Source organism: Cherax quadricarinatus, chromosome 25 (assembly GCF_038502225.1).
Source record: "Cherax quadricarinatus isolate ZL_2023a chromosome 25, ASM3850222v1, whole genome shotgun sequence".
Lineage (NCBI taxonomy): Eukaryota > Metazoa > Arthropoda > Malacostraca > Decapoda > Parastacidae > Cherax > Cherax quadricarinatus.
Window position 1 is genome coordinate 40,779,793 of NC_091316.1, and position 25,744 is coordinate 40,805,536.

Genomic DNA, 25,744 nt, shown 5'->3' on the forward strand with positions numbered 1-25,744 from the left:
AAGATTTAGATATACGATCTGTCTAAGCACTCGCAAGAGTTAAATGTTTATACACAGGAAAGTTAATCCTGATTTTATCAATGGATGATCTCAAGGATCCTCTGATATCAATAATTCCTGCTTTGCACACTAGAAAGTTTCTTACAAAAAAGATATTGGACCTGATGCCATGGGTGATTGTAACTTGTAAAATGGATGACTTACTGTTAGCATCATCCAGTGTAAGTTACAGGTACAAGATTTATGTTAAAAAGGAAGAATGGACCCAGCACTTCAGCTGTTTTAAATATATTTTCAAAAGTTATGAATCATAGATAAGCATACAAAATTTCTTCCAAAAAAACAAAAAATGCTGTGAATAGCTCATTTGAATTATTAATTTTGATGATATATGACTGTTATCTACATTCACTTTCCAAATAATTTTGGAAAGTAAGGAGTCTGAAGGAATTTCTCGTCTCTACACAGATCTGAGGAAAGAATTTCTTAATAAAATTGAAAGGGATTATTTAACTAGTAAAAAATTGATATTTCTCAGGAAATTTTAAACGATAAGACGGCTATCACCGAGTTATTGAAGGAAAATGGTCATATAAAATTATTCCACATTCAGAAACTGATGCCAGAAGTGCATGATTTAAACTCCCTGGATGATATCCAAGACCAATTTTTGTAAACTATAAAGTAAAAAGTAAGGATAAGAATAGATCCCGTAATGACTAATCTGGTGGGAAGATGTACGAGTGATTTTCTGTGATTAAAACTCCCAGATTAAAAAAATAACTTATTATACAAAATTCAAAGAAAGTGTTGTCTGGGGTCGTCGGGTTGACACTTTACAGCCAATAGCTGCGCAATTCCTTAAATATTTAAATGGTAAACCCATAAAAGGCTTATTATAATGGTCTAAACTGATACAAGATACCTGGCTAATAGACTAGGACTTAGAAAAAAGATTACTGGGAAGACACTTTAAAAGCCTCAATTAAAGGTTATGATCCCTCCTTTAAATCGTGGATAAACGAGAGTGATTTAACTACATTATGAAAAAATTATTGTCTGCGAGGACGTGATGCTCCTGTTAAACTGGATGAAGAAAAACGAGTGTAAAACATCGTTAATTCAGTTTAATAATTCACATGTAAATTGTACTTCAGTTTCTTCTGAAAAACCTTCATAGGAAAAAGTTCGTATTTAATCTTCTTATCATAAATAAAATGAAAAATATGATAGAGAGATCAGACTTTGCTTTCAAGATGGCCGGCGTCTCTGAGAGGTGTTGTCATTATTGCTGCTCTTAATCATTGACTTTATATCAAACTTATCTGGTAAAATATGAAGGAATTCAGTGTTGCTTCTACATCCATATTGGGTAAGAAAGTACCTGTCCCTTCCCACCTCTGACATCTGTTACTGGGAAGGTAATGAAACCTGGTGGGAAAATTCCTAAGATTTCTTCCAGCAGGTGAAAACAAACCTCGCCCATCAAGGATAATAAGGAAACACATAACTCACCTCACTCATAAAGGATAAGGAGAAACATGAGAAGGAAACGACAAAGGAGAAGAAAGAGTTGAAGAAATTAAAATTATTTCTGTGCAGTAAAGTGGTGGAATCAACTAACAGTTTACTGACTCAGTCCAAGACAATCGTCCCCAACGGCACCAGATTTAATAATTCTCATATATATCAGAACTTTATTAAGAAATGTTGATTACGTCAAGTCTATAATTAGTTTAAAAGATCAATTCAATTGTCTCTTAAAATGAAAATTATGATTGTTACAATATGCGGTATCTGTAAGTATAGATATCTCTAAGGAATACTAGAATATCACCTTATTAACCTCCGTCTAGCACCTAGCATGTTTTTCGTATCGTAACAGTCTGTCAAAATATATCCTATTCTTGTTATCCTATAAATTTAAGTGGCTTCTCAATGTGACTTTGGAATCACATCTGGATGAATATAAACCAACTAAATAAATTTTGAGATTTTAATTACAAAGGTATCTAGGTGGTTATCTTCACAGTTAATGTAAACTGAATAATAAAGGAGATAAGCTCCTACAGTTCTCTTGTAGTATATCTTATTATATTTGCGTATACCTATTCTGTGCTTTACAAACTGCGCTGTAGGCGCTGTAGGCACTTTAAATATTCTTAATATGTACCATCGGGCACGTTGCTGTGAGATTCATTCATTATACTAATAATATAAGAAAGTAACTATGTATATATATATATATTTGTGTGTGTGTGTGTGTGTGTGTGTGTGTGTGTGTGTGTGTGTGTGTGTGTGTGTGTGTGTGTGTGTGTGTGTGTGTGTGTGTGTGTGTGTGTGTGTGTGCTCAGTAAGACTCAACTCAGAAGTTGACTGACAGGACAAAGTCCCTAAATATGGTAACTTCTCAGTGATTAAGACAAACAGCTTGCTTGAACAATAAGACTACACATTCACCAAACAACAATAATATTCGAAGTAGCAGAGTAGCACGGCATCAGGCAAGAACAAGGAAACAAAAAACGACACCAACTGGGGGACCATCAGCAAATCCTTAAAGGCATAAAACTCCCTTATTGCTGAAACAGAGTTCAGCAATGAGAAATAATCCAACTACGACAGTATGTAGATGCCAGAACAATGTAGGTCGAGAGTTAAACTTGGGTCAGAGATATAAAGTGTCTCCACGACACAACTTCTGAAAAACGTGAAATATCACTATGTCTAAATAATGTGAAGTATGCCTCCGCTCCCTACCGAAGACATACTCTACCACAAACAAAGTCTAAATCACACAAGATGACAGAGCAGAGAAAAGCAATGTTTTCCCCACTAGAAGCAACGATAGAGAGAGGGGAAAGCAAGTCCTGCAGCTCTGACATCAGGTGACTGGTAACAGCTTACGCCTGACACCAACTGTGAAATAAGCGGGCAGGTAGTTTGCAAGCGCTGGCAGCCAATCAAACCTCTCCAACAGCAAGCACAGTGAAAGATGTAGTGGTTACATCCTGTCTACATATGTAAGCTAATGTAATAAGTCAAATAATAATATAAAACCTGAAATTTTCATTGTAGCTCTTAATTAAAACATCAGTAATGTAAAATTATATTACTGAAGTTTATTTAAAAGGACGCTATATATTCATTGCGTCCTTTTCATAGATTGCAACAGTGGTCTAATTACCTATATAAGCAGTCAAAATATTATCAAAATATTAAATATATTAGGTGAAAATGACATGCAGTACAGTAAAAGATTATTTCCAAAGACATGAACAAAACAAGTCATTATTTATGCAGTTTGGATGTACCTCTAAATCTTATTAGGAACTCGTAACTAAAGATACAACATCTAAGAAGCTTACAACAGGATGCTCGTCAACTGACACTGAGGTGTGTGTATATAATATTTTGTAATACCACTTTGAATTACAATAGACTAAGAGTGTGTGAGTCAGATATCTGGACACATATTGATATTGTATTTAAGTAGTGGTGTCTGAGCCGAGTTTTACTCTGCCATTGCACCAACTGCTTTTACAAATACTGGTACATTAAATAAATAAATCAGATGGGGAAATTCATGTAGGATATGAGCTAGCGTTGAAAAATATAATTTACTCCAAGACTCACCCAAAATAAAAGTGAATATTAGAATGCGTTCATTTTATTATATTGAGGAAAAGTTAGAAGAACAATGCATACGTTTTCAGTACCAAATATTATAGCTTAAGATAACAAAAGAATTCTTGAAGTGATTAACACAGACATTAGTGATAAGGTAGTCAAATTATTTAGTGCAAATTACAAGCTGAATTACGCCAGGACTCCATTGCTTTCAGTTTCATCCTTCTTACGTTGCAGATGTAATTAGATGGGAACAAACTCTCAAGTACCGCCAATAGAAGCTAAGACGTTATGTAATTTTAAAAATAGGTTAGATAAACACTTGAGTGGGTGTGAGTTGTACCCGACTAGCTTGTGCTACTAGGTCAGATGCCGTGCTCCTTCCTTAAGTGAATGTGGCCTGACCTGACTACGTCAGGGCGTTGGTTCAAGCCGATAGGAGAACTGGACCTACCTCGCATGACCCAGTAGGACTGCTGCAGTGTTCCTTTTTTCTTATGTTCTTAAATATTAGTAAGGAGTCATTCGCGACACTGTGTAAGTTACAACCATATTAGAATATGCAGCACCCGTATGGAACCCACACCTAATGAAGCATGAAAAGAAATTGGACACAGCGGAGAGGTTCGCAAAGAGACTGGTCCTGGGACTAAGGGATATGTCCAGTGACCTGAGAAGAGTTTAAGGGAGCTCAACCTGATAGCATTCGGGGATAGAATGACTGCAAGAATGTACAAAATTCTGAGAGGAACTGATCGCCTGGAAAGGAACAGATTGTTTGAGAGACAGGAAACAGGAATACGAGGTCACATTTAGAATATAAAAACACAGATGAGTCGCAGGGACGTTAGGAAATATCTCTTCAGCCGTAAATTAGTCATGAAGTGGAGCGACATGGAGAATGAAGTGGCAGAGGAAGAATCTATACATAACATTAAGAAGAGGTCTGATAAGGTTTTCAATGGGAGGAACGAAGAGACGAGCCAGGAGATGAGACTCAACCCCTACACCCTCATTTAGGTGAGCACATATAGGTAAATATATGAAACTCAAACACACTCAGCTCCACCAAAATTTTGCACCACCAAAAGTGACTGACTCATTAGCAGACTAGTGTAGGGATTAGCAGTTTGCCTACTGAAGGAAGGTAATGTTTTTAACCTGTCAAAACTCGAAGAACGAAGAAACGGGAAACCAAATCTCAAATAAACTGAGGGAGGAAGGTGGAGGGTAGAAAGCAGTGCCAGGATTTGGGAGAACATAGATAGAAATGGTGATAGCTGGATATAAACATTTGTTGGATGAAGGGGTGGGGGGAGAATTTTACATTCTTTGCTTATAGATAGAGTGAAAGATGAAAGAAGTATTCGGCGAAGGAAAATTCAGGAAATAATGATTCTTATGCCGAAGCAAAAGTATATAGCTGTAGGAAGTTCTCATGATGGGTAAGTGTAGCAATTGTTATTCCTCAAGGATAATTTCTAGGCAATTTATTATTCCTAAAATGCATTAATGACCTGCCAGAGGGGACTGACACAACTTTCATTTTTGATGATGACCTAAAACTAATGAGAAGACTCCAAACTGAAGAGGATACACACAGGTAACCTGAGTAAACTGAAAGACACGCACAGACACAGACACAGACACAGACACAGACACAGACACAGACACACACACACACACACACACACACACACACACACACACACACACACACACACAAACACACACACACACACAAACACACACACACACACACACACACACACAGAAACACACACACACACACACACACACAAACACACGCACACACACACACACACACACACACACAGACACACACACACACACACACACACACACACACACACACACACGGGGCCAGGAGCTGAGTCTCGACCCCTGCAACCACAATTAGGTGAGTACACACACACACACACACACACACACACACACACACACACACTCACACACAACAGTCAAGGACCAAGTAATTAGGCTAAGGAAGGAAGGAGGGGAGTTCACAAGAAACGACCGAGAAATATGTGAAGAGCTCAAAATGAGATTTAAAAAAGTATTTACAGTGGAGACAGGAAGGATTCCGGAAAGTGGGAATAGTGGGGTACACCAGAAAGGGATACATCAACAAGTGGTGGACGAAATGTACACAACTGAGGAGAAGGTGAAGACGCTGCTAGGTGAACTAGATACCTCAAAGGCGGGTGGGATCAGACATTTCCCAGTGGGTCCTTTGAGAGGGAGAAGAGACGCTGTGTGTGCCACTAACAAAAAAATTCAACACATCAATTGAAACTGTGCAATTACCTGTGGTATGGAAGACGGCAAAGGTAGTCCCAATTATTAAGAAAAGTGATAGATATGAGGCACTAAACTACAGACCAGTGTCATTGACATGTATAGTATGCCAAGTATGGAGAAGATTATCAGGAGGAGATTGGCGGAACACCTAGAAAAGATGTACACGACAACCAACATCGTTTCAGGGAAGGGAAATTCTGTGTCACAAACTTACTGGAGTTGTATGACAGGGAACAGAAGACCAGAGAGAGAGAGAGTGGGGTGGGTACATTGCATTTTATTGGACTGTAAGAAGGCATTCGCACAGTTCCACACTAGAGATTAGTGCAAAAGCTAGAGGACTTTGCAAGCATGACATTAAAGACACTGCAAGGAATCAGAGATTACCTGACAAGTAGGCAACAACGAGTCATGGTACGTGACGAGATGTCAAAGTGGGCGCCTTTGACGAGCGGGGATCCACAGGGGTCAGTCCCAAGACTAGTGCTGTTGTTGGTATATGTGAATGACATGACGGAAGGGATAGACTTAAAAGTGTCCCTGTTTGCAGATGATGTGAAGTTAATGAAAATTCAGTCGGGTGAGGATCAGACAGGACTACAAAGGGACCTAGACAGGTTGGAAGACTGGTCCAGCAACTGGCTCCTGGAATTTAACCCCACCAACTGGAATTTAACTCCCGAGGCGCACATCAACCAGATAACTGCAGCAGCATATGGGCGCCTGACAAACCCAAGAATAGCGCTCCGATACCTCAGTATTGGAACGCTATTCAGGCCCATACTGGAGTATGCAGCACCAGTTTGGAACCCATAAGTGGTCAAACACGCCAAGATATTAGAGAGTGTGGAAAGGTTTGCAACAAAACTAGTCCCGGAGGTAAGGGAAATATTCTACGACGAAAGGTTAAGGGAAATCTGCCTGATGACACTGAGAGACAGGAATGTTATCGGAAACATGATAACGACATATAAAATACTGCGAGAAATTGACAAGGTAGACAGAGACAGAATGTTCCAGAGATGGAACACAGAAACAAGGGGACACAATTGGAAGGTGAAGACTCAGATGAGTCAAAGCAATGTTAGGCAGTATTTCTTTGGTCACAGAGTTGTCAGGAAGTGGAATAGTCTGGAAAGAACCTTAATTATTTTTAAGACGAGTTATGATAGTGTTCGTTAAGCAGAGAGAGGACCTAGTATCAATCAGTAAAGAGGCGGGGCCAGGAGCTATGACTCGACCCCTGCAACCACAAATAGGTGAGTACAAATAGGTGAGTACACACACACACACACACACACACACACACACACCTCAATACTTTACTGTGTTTCTCCTGGTTACATTTCCACTACATTTAGCTTCGTACCTTCCTTTCCCCTCCTCTTCCGTCTCCTCTCCCCTAACCTTTTATTTCCCACACATCTCTCCCGCCTTCCCTTCCCTATCGAACTTTCATCACCCTCTCGCTTCCTTTCCATTTCTTTTCGCTCCACTCTTATCCCTTCTATTTACGTTTGATCTACTTCCTTTCGTTCTTCTTTCTTTTCCTCCCCGTCGCTTTGATGATATTTTTTGTCATTCACTCTCCTCTTGTCCATATTTTCACTCTCCTCTTCTCCTATGTATCATTTCCTGTTCTTTCAGTTTCTTTCACCTTTCCTCTTTCACAAGGCTGCACTTAAGATATACATATTCTGTTTGCCCGCTTAAACCCATTACTATGGACACAGGTAAAGAATGGCCTGTCAGACCTGGTCGTAATGGGAATGTGGAGCAAACAAAACTTAACATTAGACTATAATGTATATTTGCCTTTATCAGATGATATATACAAGTATGTACAATATCTATATAGGTCGAATAGTAAGTGTACACCACGGTGACAGATGGCAAAGCATAAGCCAAAGCGTGTGCACTGTGCTCAACCAGCAGCTAGGCAAGTCTGTCAATGCTTACAAGTGAACCACGTTACTTCAGCTTTGGCGGGCTTGCCTGTGATTGGCCAATGAACCAAGTTAATGATTTAACGACGGGTACCCTATTGATCGTTAACCCTTACCACCCAATTTGCCGGTTTGGAGGCAGCCTACATGGGAGTGTGATATATGCCGAATAAATTGTAACACTCTTTGTATGCCACACCCCCACCACAAAATGGCTTTAACAGCCAGAACTAGACCTCCGCCTCCATGGGTAGTGTGCCGCCATGACACTGAATAATAAACAAACCGCATTTCCTCTCACCCATCCAACTCATTAGATGGGGCCCAACTTTTTGTCGAGATTCAAAGCAAAACTCTATCCTAGAGCGAGACAGCAGACAGTAGGGATAACACTGGTGTAAGACACCTACGGACGGCAGCAGAATGTCCCCTCACTAAAAAAAAAATTAAAAACATTTATAAACGGGGAGAAAAAACCTAAATTCTTGACAGTGTGTCAGCCAGCACATTTTACTTGCCGGCAATATGTATGACTCTAATGTTATAGGGATGCAGCCTGAGACTCCATCTCATTAGACGTGTGTTGTGGTTCTTCATGGTGTTGAGGTAAATTAGCGGATTGTGATCATTGTAGACTGTGACTGCCTGGGACGACTGCCCCACAAATACGTCAAAGTGCTCAAATGCGAATATCAGAGCTAAGGCTTCTTTCTCTATGGTGGCGTAAGCTCTTTGGTGAGGTTGATTCTTGGGAGAGAAGTAAGCAACAGGCTACGAACACTTTTCCCCAGATTTCTGTAGGAGTACTGCCCCCTACCCATGACTTACATGCATCAACGTGTAATTCAAAAGATTTTGAAAAATCGGAAGCCAGGAGAATAGGTGCAATACGAAGTAGCCGTCTGGCTTCTTGACACTCTGGAGTCCATCGGAATTTTTGTTTCTGACTCGTGAGGTTATGGGGGGCTACAACATCTGCAAAGTTTTCACAGAAATGTCTGTAGAAACCTAATATTTTAGCAAATTTAGGGGTTACTATAACACTACCTACTTCATGGTCCTAAAAAGTAATAGTAGACTGGCCAAAGGATGACTTACATAGATTTCCATTTAGCTGAAATCTCTTAAACGTCTTGAAGAGAGCCTTAAGTCAGGAAACCTGTTAGTCCCACGTATCAGATACTACTACTACTACTACTATATCGTCCAGATAAGCTGTCGTGCCTTCAAGTCCTTTAATATCTCCATGGATCAGCCTCGGGAAAGTTGCTGGCGCGTTCCGCATTCCGAATGGGGACACTGCATATTGTTAAGAAGGCAGAGATTTCCTTCGTCTTATCTGTCAAAGTCTGGAAACAAAGTCCACTACATCATACAAACGTGGCAGAGGGTAAGCATCTGGAATAGTGACCTGTACACATTCGAAAACCTCCATCAGACTTCTTAACAAGGATGCACAGTGAAACCTACGGACTGGAATCCTCCTCAACTAATCTGTTTTCTAACAGAAATCCTATCTACTGTTGAAGCAGCTTTTGTTTCTCGGAATTAACTTTGTAGGGAGAGATTTTAATAAGCTTAGTGTTTCTGACATTTGCATCATGATATCCCAGGGTATAGTTTATAAGAGGGCAGTTAGGCTTATTATTTGATCTCCAGAAAGCCCCAAAAGTAAAGAGCTAAGGTCCTTGAGAAAGACAGAATTAGAAAGCTTAACCTGGGTCTCTGGAATGATGCACAAGAAATCAGGGTCATATATAGAGGTAGAGAAAAAGAGTCATTACTGGGACTTTATATGGGCTACTTGGTTAATTTTACTTTTTGTGGGCTTATCAAGGGAAGCAACCACATAATTTGCATCAGAAACTACTAATTATTTCCATTGGTCCCATGACTGTAGCTTTTAAAGTGTGACCAGGTACAGGTTCCTTTGCCAACACCTTGTCTCCTGGGTTGAAGAAGGGAAACTTTGCCTTTCTGTTATATCACTGCTCTATTGTGTTTTGAGCAGATTTTAAGTTAGCCTTAGATAACTGACGGGCCACCTGCAGTCTTGATGAAGGGTTGTAGAGTGCTATGAAGGCGTCTTCTCCCATCTGTCCTTCCTTGAGCATTCGCAGAGGACCGCGTACATTGTGCCCTAAGATTAGCTCAAATGGACTGTACCCTGTTGATTCCTGCACAATTTCTCTCATTGTGAACAATAACAGAGGAAGTGATTTATCCCAATCTTTAGGAAAATGCATGCAAAAGGCTCTCATCATGGTTTTAACATCTGATGAAATCTTTCCACCTCCGTATGCCCTCGGATGGCGGCCCATCAGCTAGCTGTGTGCTGGCTGCGCCATTCTTGTAGGGTTGGGTGGTCCTATGGTTTAAAGCGTCATGTGGTTCTCGCTTACCATGAGGCAGACCAGTACAACATGGGTTCGAATCCTTGGCTAGCGCAGTGTTGTTATTGATCAAGACCACTCGTTCGTGGTTACAATTATATAGATACATATATATATATATATATATATATATATATATATATATATATATATATATATATATATATATATATATATATATATATATATATATATATATATATATATATATATATATATATATATATATATATATATATATATATATATATATATATATATATATATATATATATATATCGTGCCGAATATGTAAAACTGGTCAATTAACAAGAACTCATTTAAAATTAAGTCCTTTCTAAAAATTTCTCTTATACGTTCATAGATATATTTTTTTCATTAATGTTAATGTATAAAAATTTTTATTTTGCACCAAAAGAATCTTAGAAAACTTACCTAACCTTATTATAACAAGAACAACTCTCACCACCATAACTAAAAAAGTCACCACCACAACTATAACAACTGTCACCATCACTACAGCATCTGTCACCATCATCACTACAACAACTCTCACAGCCACCATTACAACAACTTTCACCCGCTACCACTACAACTACTCTTAAAATCACCACTACAATGACAATTGTCATCCACCTCAACTACAACAACTCTCACTACCACCACTGCAACTACTATCACCACCACTGCTACAACTACTCTCACCACCACCACTATAGTAACTCCCACCACCACTACAACAACTCTCACCACCACCACTACAACAACTCTCACCCGCAACCACTACAGCAACTCTTTCCACCACCGCTACAACAAATCTCAACACCACTGCTACAGTAACTCTCACCACCAGCACTACAACAACTCTCCCCACCATCACTACAACTCTTTCCACCACCGCTACAACAACTCTCAACACCACTACTACAATAGCTCTCACCACTAGTACCACAACAATTATCCCCACCATCACTACAACAACTCTCACCCGCAACCACTACAGCAACTTTTTCCACCACCACTACAACAGCTCTAAGCACCACTACTACAACAACTCTCACCACCACCACAACAACAACTCTCAACAAGATCACTACAACAACTCTCATCACCACCACTACAACAACTCTGACCCGCCACCACGACAACAACTCTGACCCACCACCACTACAACAGCTATGACCCACCACCACAACAACAACTCTGACCCACCACCACTACAACAACTCTGACCCACCACCACAACAACAACTCTGACCCACCACCACTACAACAACTCTGACCCAACACCACTACAACAACTCTGACCCACCACCACTACAACAACTCTGACCCACCACCACTACAACAACTCTGACCCACCACCACAACAACAACAACTCTGACCAATCACCACTACAACAACTCTGACCCACCACCACAACAACAACTCTGACCCACCACCACTACAACAAATCTGACCCACCACCACTACAACAACTCTGACCCACCACCACTACAACAACTCTGACCCACCACCACTACAACAACTCTGACCCACCACCACAACAACTCTGACCCACCACCACTACAACAACTCTGACCCACCACCACTACAACAACTCTGACCCACCACCACTACAACAACTCTCGCCCTCCACCACTACAACAACTCACCACCAACAAAATCATGCATATAGGCAACAGTTAGGCAACTTTATTCCGAAACGTTTCGCCTACACAGTAGGCTTCTTCAGTCGAATACAGAAAGTAGGCAGGAACATTAGAGATGTGAAGACAATGTAATCATTCCATCACCCTTGAAGTCGTAGATTTGAGGTTGTCAGTCCCTCAGCCTGGAGAAGTTCAGTTCCATAGTCAGGAACTAATTGAAGATCAAGCGACAGTGCGGAGACTTAAATACTGTGGGAAGGAGAGGTGCAGAGTAGTAGTAGTAGTGAGAATGTAGCCACTGAGAGGTCACGTCCCTCTCAGATCCATCTATTCTCACTTGTAAAAGTTATCCAAGGTGTTTTCCTGACTATGGAACTGAACTTCTCCAGAGGGACTGACAACCTCAAATCTACGCCTTTAAGGTTGATGGACTGATTACATCGCCTTCACATCTCTACTGTTCCTGCCTACTTTCTGTATTCGACTGAAGAAGCCGACTGTGTAGGCGAAACGTTTCGGAATAAAGATGCCTAACTGTTGCCTATGTGTCTTACCTACCAACCTGTCGGTATTGTATACCATTTTGATATTCAATAAAATTATGTTACATGTTACACTTATGCTCCTCATAATTTACTCTGCATCATTACCCTCTTTTATCAATCTCTGTTTTCTCCCAGTTCCCTGGCATCCTTTGCTTCTCGTCATCCATTTCCTTCCTGTGTGACATCCAGTTCTCTTTCCGGGATAAAACTTGTGTTCTCGCTTAATCAAAATGCCATCATCAGGTCAGCGATAAGCAGTACGAACCTCATTTTAAGAAGGATAAAAATATCAATTTATGCATAGACTTTTCCTTGATTAACGGCTGACGTTTCCATCCATGATGGTTCGTCGCGTAACGCTCAATTTTCCCCACACGCGCGATGGAAGGTAAACCAAAATGCAATGCAGGAGTAAGGTCTAGAATAGCGTGGCTCTGCAGTAATTAGGTTTCCCACGCACATCCGCCCATTCTTTCCTCGTCAGAAGTTGCAAGAGGCTATTACTCAGCAGTTAGCACCTAAGTGGAAAAGTGGGACGGTAACGTGGCTGCCGAGAGCCCCTGTGTTGTTGGTGCTGGCAGCTTCTCTATGTTGGCAGTGCTTTCAGCTTCTCTATGTTGGCAGTGCTTTCAGCTTCTCTATGTTGGCAGTGCTTTCAGCTTCTCTATGTTGGCTCTGTTGGCAGCTTCCGTGTATTGTTAGTGCTGGCAGCTTCCCTGTGTTGTTGGTGCTGGCAGCTTCCCTGTGTTGTTAGTGCTGGCAGCTTCCCTGTGTTGTTGGTGCTGGCAACTTCCCTGTATTGTTAGTGCTGGCAGCTTCCCTGTGTTGTTAGTGCTGGCAGCTTCCCTGTGTTGTTGGTGCTGGCAGCTTCCCTGTATTGTTAGTGCTGGCAGCTTCCCTGTGTTGTTAGTGCTGGCAGCTTCCCTGTGTTGTTGGTGCTGGCAGCTTCCCTGTATTGTTAGTGCTGGCAGCTTCCCTGTGTTGTTAGTGCTGGCAGCTTCCCTGTGTTGTTAGTGCTGGCAGCTTCCCTGTGTTGTTGGTGCTGGCAACTTCCCTGTATTGTTAGTGCTGGCAGCTTCCCTGTGTTGTTAGTGCTGGCAGCTTCCCTGTGTTGTTGGTGCTGGCAGCTTCCCTGTATTGTTAGTGCTGGCAGCTTCCCTGTGTTGTTAGTGCTGGCAGCTTCCCTGTGTTGTTGGTGCTGGCAGCTTCCCTGTGTTGTTGGTGCTGGCAACTTCCCTGTATTGTTAGTGCTGGCAGCTTCCCTGTGTTGTTGGTGCTGGCAGCCTCCCTGTGTTGTTGGTGCTGGCAGCTTCCCTGTGTTGTTGGTGCTGGCAACTTCCCTGTGTTGTTAGTGCTGGCAGCTTCCCTGTGTTGTTGGTGCTGGCAACTTCCCTGTATTGTTAGTGCTGGCAGCTTCCCTGTGTTGTTGGTGCTGGCAGCCTCCCTGTGTTGTTGGTGCTGGCAGCTTCCCTGTGTTGTTGGTGCTGGCACCTTCCCTGTATTGTTAGTGCTGGCAGCTTCCCTGTGTTGTTAGTGCTGGCAGCTTCCCGCATTGTTGGTGCTGACACCAGTCCTCTATGGATAATTCTGACAGTTTTCCTTATTTACTGCCTGTGTGGGCTCCCTAGCTGCATATGTTGTAACTCCAACCGAGTTAACTCTTTGCAGATTTTTGTTCATTCACAGTGGTATTCCTTCCTTCTTCAGCCTTATTACTTGGTTCTTTATAGTTGTCTCATTTCCGAAAGTTGCTGTAAAACATTTTTTGGCTCTCAATTTTAAGTCACTCTCATATTGTCTTTTATCCCCTCTTCTTATCCACTCCTATTCATTTCTTGTTCTTCTGTTTGTTTCGCTGTTTTCCGGCAATCTTTGCATTTTGTATTTCTTCCATGCACTTGCACATTTAGCTTTTGCTACCCTGCACCTCTGGCTGAAGCACTGGTTCCCTTGGTTCTTTCCCGTGTTTCTTCATTCTCCACTAAGTATTAATCTCTTCTCTTCGTTCAGGCACCTTCAACTACATTCTCCATTTCGTTCACTGAATTCCCATTTAGCTCCCATTCTCATCGCGTTCTACTTTGGAATTGTTTCATCCCTGTGTAGTCTTCTCTTTTAAGGATAGGTTTGTTCCTTCATGAACAACGTTTCAATCTAGGTTCACCTCTACAAGGTAATGGGATCTCAGTACTGCATGGTCACTAACATTGACAGGACTCTCATAATCAATGCATTCTACAACAGAGTTATTTTGGGTGAAAACAAGGCCCAACCTCGTTGGATCATCACCTCTCTGTCTCTGGTTGTGTCCCTAACATAGTGACTCTTGAAGTTTTTTGTGACCTCCAGCAATTTGACTTTCCATGTTTCTGGTTCTCTTTGTGGCTCCAGACTTTCCCGGTCAGTTTCCTTACGATTGCAGTCTCCCATGATCAATAACTTTGCATTGCCCATGTGAGGCCTTCTAGCTACCTCTGTTATCTTGTCCACTATAGCCAGTTGTTGTCATATTCCTGTCTTGGTCTCTTACTGTTTAGTGGTGGGTGATAGATCAAAGCCCTCCCCACCTCAGGTCCTGCAGTTCTGAGTGTCAGTATCATGTAGTCATTCGTCTTTTCTACGGTATTTCCACCCATTTCCTCAAAAGTCCACCGGCTCCTGATTAGCAATGCCTCTCGTTCACCTCCTCTGTTTCTTCCATCTCTTCTCATTGTTCAATTTACTTTTGGGAAGATCACATATATCACCTCAGAGAGCTTGGTCTCTGTTATTGTTATAATGTCTGTGTATGCCTCCACTATCTGCTCTTTCCATCCACCACTTTTATTTTTTACGTCATCTGCAATTGTATAACAAACTTTCAGTTTCCACTATGCTATCGTGCTTGGGCTCCAAAGTTCCTGTTCATCCAGAGGTTGCAGGCAAAGTAAGTGCAGGTTGAGGGGCTGGATCCTGCACTTCAAAGGGTGTAAGTGTGATTGAAGGAGGATGAGAAGTATGAGGGAACAGAGGGGAGTTAAAAAATTAGGATAAGTTTTAGTTGTGAGCGAGGATTCTGCGCTGGGAGTGGTTAGGAGTAGAGGTGTAGGTGGGGAGGATTGGGGTAAAACTGTTTTTGTGCTATAAATCTGGAGTTGAAAAGCAGGTTGGGATTTATTGGATCGTATGACTTTGAACTTGGTGTTTACCTTGAAGCAAAGCTTCTACATAGTGGGACTGAGTTTGTCAACTCCCCAGGATGGAGCTTCCACACTTCTTGTTTTGCTCTCTGCTTCTCCTTCCTGTCTTTCTACTAATTCCTATTCCTTACCGCAGCTGTTCCCTTTCTTGTAATGTTTCGTGCCAGTCGACATCAACCCATCCTCCTCAACAGCGGTTTCCTTCACAAGGTGCAATCTCGTTATATTTATAATGCTAGTGTCATTTTGACCGGTATTATCTTGTGTATTCTGTACTTTTCATTTTTCGGAAAACTTGCAACAGCATTTCACGCACCTGAGTCTCACCACCTGAAAGATCTTTCATCTGCTACCTAAATCTCATCAGTTGTTGTGCCTGAAGCCTCTTCAAGGAAATAGATAATTAACAACCTCCTTCCTGGTCCCATCTCCTCTCCCTGTGTGTGTGTGTGTGTGTGTGTGTGTGTGTGTGTGTGTGTGTGTGTGTGTGTGTGTGTGTGTGTGTGTGTGTGTGTGTGTGTGTGTGTATGTTTACCTATTTGTGGTTGCAAGGATCGAGTTGCAGCTCCTAGCCTCGCCTCTTCGCTAGTCGCTATTAGGTCCACTCACTATCTGCTTTATAAACTTTATCATACCTATTCTTAAAGCTACGTATGGATCCTGCCTCCATTGCGTCACTTTCCAGATTGTTCCGCTTCCTTGAAAGGCAAAAGTAACATGGTCAGCTCTTGGAAGACACGGGTAAGAGTCCCATTTCATTGTAGACACACGTAATATGATCGACTTCTGGTAGACATGAGAGATAGTCGGTAGACACAGAGGATATCACATAAGACTGTCTACTCTTGGAAGACATAGCTTGGATTGTCGACGCTTAGAAGACAGCTAAGAATGCAAGACAACTAAGGTGGTCGATTCTTGGAAGACAGCTGCGATGGTCAACACTCAGAAGCCATAGGTAAGACTACAAGACAACTCTGATGGTCGACACTTGAAGACAGCTATGATGGTCGACTTTTAGAAGGCACAGCTAAGATGGTCAATTCACAGAAGCGAGAACTTAGAAGGTTGATTTTTATGAGTCATGGCTAAGAGAGTCGACCAATGGAAAACTAAAGTGAAGTGGTCGACTCTTAAAAGATTTTGCTAAGAATGGTTCATTCTTGAAGACATAGCTAAGATAATCGACTCTTGCTAAGATGACAGACTTAAGGAAGATACTAGTAAGGTGGTAGGCTCTTGCAAGTCATAACTAAGATAACTAATTCTTAGAAGACAGAGCAAAGTTACTCATGAAAGATATAGGCAAGTTAGTCGACTCTTGAAAACCTCGCAAAAACAGTCAGCTCTTTGAAGCCATAGCTAAGATGGCCGATTTTGAAAAGACATAACTAAGATGATCAACTCTAGGAAGCGATAACAAAGATGAAGTTATGTCGCAGCTTCCCACAAGTTATGTCGCAGCTTCCCACAAGTTATGTCGCAGCTTCCCACAAGTTATGTCGCAGCTTCCCACAAGTTATGTCGCAGCTTCCCACAAGTTATGTCGCAGCTTCCCACAAGTTATGTCGCAGCTTCCTACAAGTTATGTCGCAGCTTCCCACAAGTTATGTCGCAGCTTCCCACAAGTTATGTCGCAGCTTCCCACAAGTTATGTCGCAGCTTCCTACAAGTTATGTCGCAGCTTCCCACAAGTTACGTCGCAGCTTCCTACAAGTTATGTCGCAGCTTCCCACAAGTTATGTCGCAGCTTCCCACAAGTTATGTCGCAGCTTCCCACAAGTTATGTCGCAGCTTCCCACAAGTTACGTCGCAGCTTCCTACAAGTTATGTCGCAGCTTCCTACAAGTTATGTCGCAGCTTCCCACAAGTTATGTCGCAGCTTCCTACAAGTTATGTCGCAGCTTCTCACAAGTTATGTCGCAGCTTCCCACAAGTTATGTCGCAGCTTCCCACAAGTTATGTCGCAGCTTCCCACAAGTTATGTCGCAGCTTCCCACAAGTTATGTCGCAGCTTCCCACAAGTTATGTCGCAGCTTCCCACAAGTTATGTCGCAGCTTCCCACAAGTTATGTCGCAGCTTCCCACAAGTTATGTCGCAGCTTCCCACAAGTTATGTCGCAGCTTCCCACAAGTTATGTCGCAGCTTCCCACAAGTTATGTCGCAGCTTCCCACAAGTTATGTCGCAGCTTCCCACAAGTTATGTCGCAGCTTCCCACAAGTTATGTCGCAGCTTCCCACAAGATAACTATGATACATGTTTCTTCTACAGTTACATGATTAAAATAAATTAATTAATGGTGGACACTATCGGTATTGCAGTCGGCAAGTATAGTATCTCTTGCAATGTAAGTTTACTGACTTCAGAGTTTGCTGGAGAGTCGACTTCATTTGACGTCTATTGTCAGCAAGAATAACGGACAGAATAGAGAAATAGGTAACAATATCTTCAAGAACAATAACTGCATTTTTGTTGCAAATAAGGATTATTATAATGCTATTAAACCCCAGCAGTCTCCCACCGAGGTAGACTGACACGAAATTGAGAAGAAAATTTCGCTATCATTTACTTTATCGCTTTCTTGCCAGAGACGCGCCGATACTAGACTTCAGATGTCCCTCCGAAATACAGTATCCCCACCACTCCTTCCGAGTGTAGAAACTGTATTTCACAATTCCAAGACTCAAGTTCGGCTAACCCGTTTCACTGAATCCCTTTATAAATGCTACCTTTCTCACGCTTCAACAAACCATACCAAGGGCGGGGATTGAACAATAACTCACCCCTGTTAGCACTCTGTGCTCAGCTCATAAGTAATTATACTCGTGGAACGAAACAATGCGCCCCACCCTGCCTACATCAGCAAAAAAAGCAGTAAACTTGCGACTAACTATAGTTTGCCACAGGTACGTTGCTCGAAATATACAAACAAAGTTTTAACCTAATCAGACGACAGATCTTACAATATAAATCATCATGAATTGATATTTTATAGATCTTAGAGTAAGTCAGAACCAGATTGACAGTTTTATCGTTCACAGTAGATGGGCAACTTTTGGAATTATACAGCTAAATATTAAGTTTTATGGAAGAGTTTCGTGGAAATTATGTAGTTTCTTCGGATTTCTAATCAGCTGAAAACGAGTTGACTAGTGTGAGTCTACTCAGTTATTCACTAATCTTTCCTGCCAATTCGTCTCGCTTATTTTACATTTTTTAGTGATAAATGGATCTATTGCTGTAAAGAATAAAACTCACACTATGATGCCCTTGGTAAGTCAGAACATTGAGCCTCTTTAAGGTGGCTCCTTGTTGTGGTAAAGAGGCTTAAGTCTGAGGAATTGAACCTTTTGGTGTTCTTCGTCAGACTAACTCAAATTATCCCCTTCTCCTCCTGCCCCATTCTTCCCCTCCCTGTCCCATCCTTCCTCTATTCCCCATCCCCCCACCTTTCTCTCCTGCTTTTAGTTTTTGGGGTTCTCCCCTCAGGAATTCTATTTCTTAAGCTGGGGAAAGGATGTCGTTATCCGTCCCATTCCGTTGAGGTCCTTGGTGGTGGTGGTATTTGTTGTCGTATCTGGACCTTCTTGGAATATCCCGACTTTCCTCCAGACTTCCAGGGTGTGCCTTTGGTAGGTTTCCAGCCGCCCTCACTTTTGTCCACCGAGGTGGTTCAGTGAAAGTGAGTTTGCTATCCTGGATTGTTGGTTTGCCCATATGAAGAGAAAGGTATGGGATGGGTTCCATGTTGCATCTGCACTGCTATCTGCAATGAGAGCCCTCTCGGGAGCGGAGAGGGGTATACATTCCCTTTCTTTCCTCCTAGAAGCTATTCCTCCACATAACCCCTCCCCCATTATATTTCCCATATTTTTTGAATAAATAAAGGGGAAACTTATCTTGGAGACCCATACCCATGAATTTCCTCTTCCCAAGCCCTTTCCTGCAGCACCCCCTACAGACCCTGGCATGCATTTGGATCATTCTTCAGACTTCTCTGCTAGCCTGGTACCTTATCCGGGTAACATTCCGATACTCTCCTCTGGTACCACGGTTCCGACCACCCATTGAGAAACTTCTGACCTCCACGCAGCACTGACTATGATCCCGGCTTCTCCACATACAGTGTGTCGATTTTAGGATCATACACACGACTCAGGACGACCTGCCTCAAACTTTCCATCCAAACGACCTAGACGTGTAACTGATGACTCTACCTCAGTTTCCTCTCACACTTCTAAGAAACGTTCAACTAAGCAATTTTATGCCTTACTTTCTATATTTCAAATTCCTTCTTGAAAAAAATGTTTATGCTCCAACCAACGTCTACTACTGACTGTCTTTTCAGCCATAGCATAAGCAAGGCGCTTCCCTCGCCATGTTGGGCAGAACATTTCCTTCCACATTCTTAAGAGTGGCACATGTGTTGTCACAGTACAAAATGTAGAGCAGATTCATCATTTTTCAATTCTTTACGTTGTTGACAATACACTATTTACGATTCACAAGTACATCTCCCTTAATTCTTGCTGTGGATCTGTTGTCTTTCCACGTTCAACGCCACTTTCTCGCGTGTAATGAAGACATTCTGGAGCAACTCGAGCTCCAGAATCTTCCTATCATTAAAGCTGACAGTTGCATACTCCATGCCCGCGGGCAAAAACTCTATCCTTGGAACATAGCGAGACTAAATTTTGACAGCCATGAACTGCCACCATCTGTTCACGTAGCGGGATGACGCCTTCGAGAGTGGGAGGTGTTCCCTACCCCGTAACAATGTAGAAAATGCTGATACTTCTGCCACCCGGTGAAATATTGCAGCTCAAAGGCAGAATACCTTGTCTGCGATGCTGCTGACCATCGCAGTCCATCCTGCAGCCACCCTCCCTCTCGCCTTAACTACAGAGAGGCACACCCGGCTTATTTTCGCCATTGCCCGATTTTCTTAAGAGAAAGGGAGGTCCGTTGTCTTAAAGAGAAGAAGGACTTCTCTTACACCATGGCAATTTCCCATTTCCGCCTCCGAGGGAGACTCCCACTGCTCTTTTATTCCAGGGTTGCTAGACGGCCCCAGACTTCGGTGGTGACTGCTTCCACAATTGCCTCTGTACCCCTTTCACAGTCAACTCTGTGTCCAACCTTCTTAGTCCTGAGCTCTGAGATTTTTCAGCCTCATCGTATCTTACTTCTTCACCTTCCCACTCACATATTTCAACGTCCACCCGCCCCCTCCAGTCTAAATCGACGCCACGTATCCCTTCTTCTCTAAAGTCTGCATCATCATTGATGTTCAAATCTCCTTCAATCCCCACCTACTTAACATTCCCAAACGTTATTCTGTATCTCTGAGTCTAAGCCTTTACCTCCTGATGCATCTGATACTGTTGTGGAGCTTCATCCACCCCCAAGTACAGTTGCGCCTTCGTTTGTCCCTCCAGGAAATTTCTGCCAGGCAAGACACCTCTACCCCTTCTTTGTTGTCTTCCGTTATCTCTCCACTTTTTACCCAAACTACATCTTCCTCCACCGCCGAGCTCTCTCCTCCTCCTCTCTCATCTGAGACAATTGAAGTCATCTCCACGTTTATCGAGAAGACAACACCTATGATGGACACTGGTACGACCCCCGAGACTTCACATTCTTACCTTCCGAACATTTCTTCACACTGCTTTTTTCACACCGCCTTTCTTTACGTTATCCCAATACTTCTCGCTTTACTAGTTTCTCAGTGCCTCCGCATATTGATTTTACTTACTCTCCTGGTCAGTAGTAACTTACAAAAGGTTGCTGTTACGCTTTATTAGCCAATCATAGCTTACTTACAGTGGAATATAACATCATGATGAGCTTCAGGTGTTGCTCTCCCAGTTTTTCCTTGTTTCTGTCTTTTTGCAAGAACCAAAATTGCGCTCCGTTGTTTTCCGTCCCGTCGCGGGCTATATCTTATGACTTTCCTCGGATCCTTTTTCTGGTGGAACTTTTAATGAAATTTCACTTCTTATGCGCCAAAGTATACCACACTGTCGGGTCCTTGTTCATACTTCACTGCATTACACTGAAGTCAGCATCTACTTGCCATTATCTATTCCGGATGTGACATCTTTGACTTCTTCCCTACCTCCTCCTTTTCTTTTAATAAGAGATTTTATTGCTCATCATTTCCTCTGGGGTGAGTTTCACTGTGATTCTCGTGGCGATCACATAGAGGATCTTCTTACTTCTCTTCCCCTCTATATTTTAAATACATATACCCTCACTCATTTTCACCTTCGCACTCAAACTCTCTCTCTATCTGGTCTGTGCTTCCTGATTTATATGAAAGTGACCTTTTTCCTCTCCTACTTCTTGTATTATTTTCTCGACCTCCTTGTAGCCCACGTTGGAAGTCTTTTACAGTTCTATAATTAGAGTTAACACCTACCGCTTGCCGATCGTCGGCAGCTGGGCCTGATGGACGTTATATTCGCATGCTTCAGCATTTACATCCGTCAGTCCTCACAGTCCTCTTACGTCTTTTTATGCTTACCTGGTCGCAAAACTTTCTGCCTCAGCTGTAGAAACTACCATTGTTCTGCCTTGTTGTAAACCGGGCACTTCGGGCCATGATACCTCCCACTATCATCCCATTGTTCTTACCAGCGTAAATTGCAAGTTGATGAGACGTCTAGTAAATAGACGTTTGGTGTTGTATTTAGAGACACAATAGCCTCTCCACTAGTCAATTTGGTTGTCGTAAAGGCCGCTCCACTACTGACTACTTACTCCGCTTCGATACCTATGTTCATAATGCCTTTGCTAGTAACCACTCGGTTATCGCAGTCTCTTTTTATATTGAAAAGGCATGTGACGCTACTTGAAGCATAACATCTGGACCTCCGAGGCAATCTGCCACTTTTCACTAAAAACGTCTTACCTGAGAGACATTTTTGTGTTCAGGTTAATAATTTGATGACCTCGGACTTCGTCCAAACTGAAGGTGTCCCTCATGGGTACGTCCTCAGCACCACTCTTTTCCTACTAGCCATTAATGATCTGGCCTCTGTTCTCCCATTTAATATTTGATCATCATTCTATATTGATGACTTCACTATAGCTTGTGCAGGCGCTGACTGTCACCTAGTAGCAGCTTCTCTCCAGAATGCTGTCAACCGTGTTTCCCTTTGGGCCACTACTAAAACGCACCAGTTTAATTTTACTAGACACTCTGTCGTCTTAAATACTCCATTATACCTATAAAGCTCCCGTATCCCTGAACGCCATAAGGTCAAATTTTTCGCCCTTCTAGCAACTTGCCTTAGCCGGCTAAACCTCCTTAAAACCCTCGCTCATCTTTCATGGAGGCAGATCGTTGAACTCTCCGTCGACTGTATTCAGCCCTAATTTTATCGACACTGGACTATGAAGACCAGATGTATTCTGCGGCTTTTCCCGTAACTCTTTCTGATCTTGATCCTCTCCATCATGAGGGATTACGTTTATATCTAGGTATTTATCGCTCCTCACCTGTCCAGAGCCTATATACAGAGGGGAAAATTCCATTCTTGAACAATCGACGTGATACTCATTGCCTCCGTTGTTTGTTCACTCTCATGACTTTTACGATCTTTCTATATACAGGACAGTAATGGACGTTACTAGAAGTCCATTATTTGCTCTTCGCCTTTGTTTACTCCGTCCCTTTTCTCTTCGTTGCAGTTTACACCGATGGTTCTAAATCCTGTGACGGTGTCGGGTTTGCAGCAGTATTCCCGTGCATTATTGTGCTAGATCATTTATCAGACTCAGCTACCATATTCACAGCTGAACTGTATGCATCTCGCCTCATTCCTAGCTCTTCGCATTCAACTTTTGTTGCGCCGCATTTCTAGTAACAACAAAGAAATCGTTTTCTACTGAGTCCCTGGTCATGGTAATGTTCAGGGCGACGAGCTGGCAGACTTTGATGCGCGGTCAGCTGTAAATATAACCTTCAAGTTTCATATAGGGGTATTCCATCCTCAGACTATTTTGCTGTAATCTCTAGCCACCTTCGCAACTGTTGGCAACAACGTTGGTCTGAGATGATTCATAATGAACGTCATTCTATCAAGCCGAAGTTATGATCTTGGTCTTATCATCGGTGTGGTGGACTGGAGGCTACGCTTTCCCGTCTTCGCATCGGGCACACATGTCTCACTCATGGGTATCTCCTGTCTAACATCGAACACGCAGAATTTGCCTGCAACGTCGTCACCGCTTTAACACTCTTACTTTATCTACCGTCTAGCTGACGGCCTCACCTTTGACACAGACTCCTTTGACTTTTTTGTTTGCAACAGATATATTACACAACCTTCGATTATAGTTCCCTTAGCACTGCTCACCGCCCTTACAAACTCCACCCTCGCTAGTCTAATATCAAACATATTAAATCGTTATCACACCCTACTTGCAGTGGTGTCTGACCCTTGTGGGTTTAGTGACATATTGTAATAATAATAATAATCAAAACATTCAAAAACTTCGAAAAGTCACAACACCTAGCGGCAGAAAATTCTTAACTTACTCACTTGAATCTCAGAATTAAGAGCAGTTCCCAACACGTTCACAGTTGTCGTGTACGGTCCAGTGTCTTCTGTAGATTCCTTTCCAAAAATGTTTCTTATTTATGCATTTCTTATTGGAGATTTTAAAATTATATGAGAAATTATTAGAACGAATCATTCATTATTAGAATCGATGAGTGAGTAGCAAATCCTGTGTCATTTTGCGACTCAGTCAGAAGACAGTAGTTCCAACTGGGTAGGAGAAAGGAAGAAAGGGGAAAGAGAAGGAACAGTACATGAGGCTCTGAGAATATCTGCGAGTAATGCCAATATTAGTGCCAGAAGTGCCGGGGATATCTCAGATATGTAGAGAAACACTTGGATAGCAACGTAAAACACATGCAAGAAAGTTTTTTACATTACGGCCTCACTTAGTGGTCTTCTTCAGCAGATGAGTCGGAATTATGGGAATATATCTTACCTGGGTATAATATTTCAGGTGAAGAGGTTTTCCACTTTGCATTAGTGTTAATAAGATGTTTGATAAACGAAATATTGTTAAGTTGCATAAGATAAAACAGAACGATAATATATAAGCTGAAAATATAATTTAATTGACTTGCGAACTTACATTCACGATGTGTAAATTTTGACATGATATTCACGAAGAGAATATATTCCTCAAATAAGAAAGATACTTCCATGATGCAGGTAGAAAATATGACAGTGAAAGGTAGTGAAGTGAATTTATGGTAAGTGCATTATGGCTGCGTGCAGTGAAACAAGGTTGGAAGCCATTACGTCTCACAGCCTCAGACATTTTAGCATATTCAATTTTCAAGTGACACTTTTACCACAGTGTTTTGTTAAAGAAGACTCTAACATATTTCATTCTAGCTATTTGCCTAGATGGTAGCATCCTCACTCTCTAATTAATTCCTGACGCAAAACACTACACGAAAAATTTCAACGCGAGTCTAAACGCAGTTTGAAAAAAATATGGTCCTATATTCATGTCTGTGTATTGGATTCACACAAACACACACACACACACACACACACACACACACACACACACACACACACACACACACACACACACACACACACACACACACACACACACACACACACACACACACACACACACACTATTCATGCACATCTACACACGCCGGAGCATTTCAATCAGTTTTTGTCGTTTCAATAAGCATATACATTTTTAATAAAGCTTAAGAGTGAAAAGTGGAAAATTATCATAAGTCTTCCAGAGTGAGAGAAGGTCAGGGACAGAAACATCAGCATCACAAGAACGAATTAGCATTTGAAACATTTGATATAGTTGAGTCTAGCCTGTGTTTGTTATTCTTGTTGGCCTGGTTGATCGAGTGTTGCATACAGTTGGTGCCTGCCTTCCTCCACCTGGATGGTCCAGTGTTGCATATAGTTAGTGGCTGCCTTCCTCCACCTGGATGGTCCAGTGTTGCATATAGTTGGTGCCTGCCTTCCTCCACCTGGATGGTCCAATGTTGCATATAGTCAGTACCTA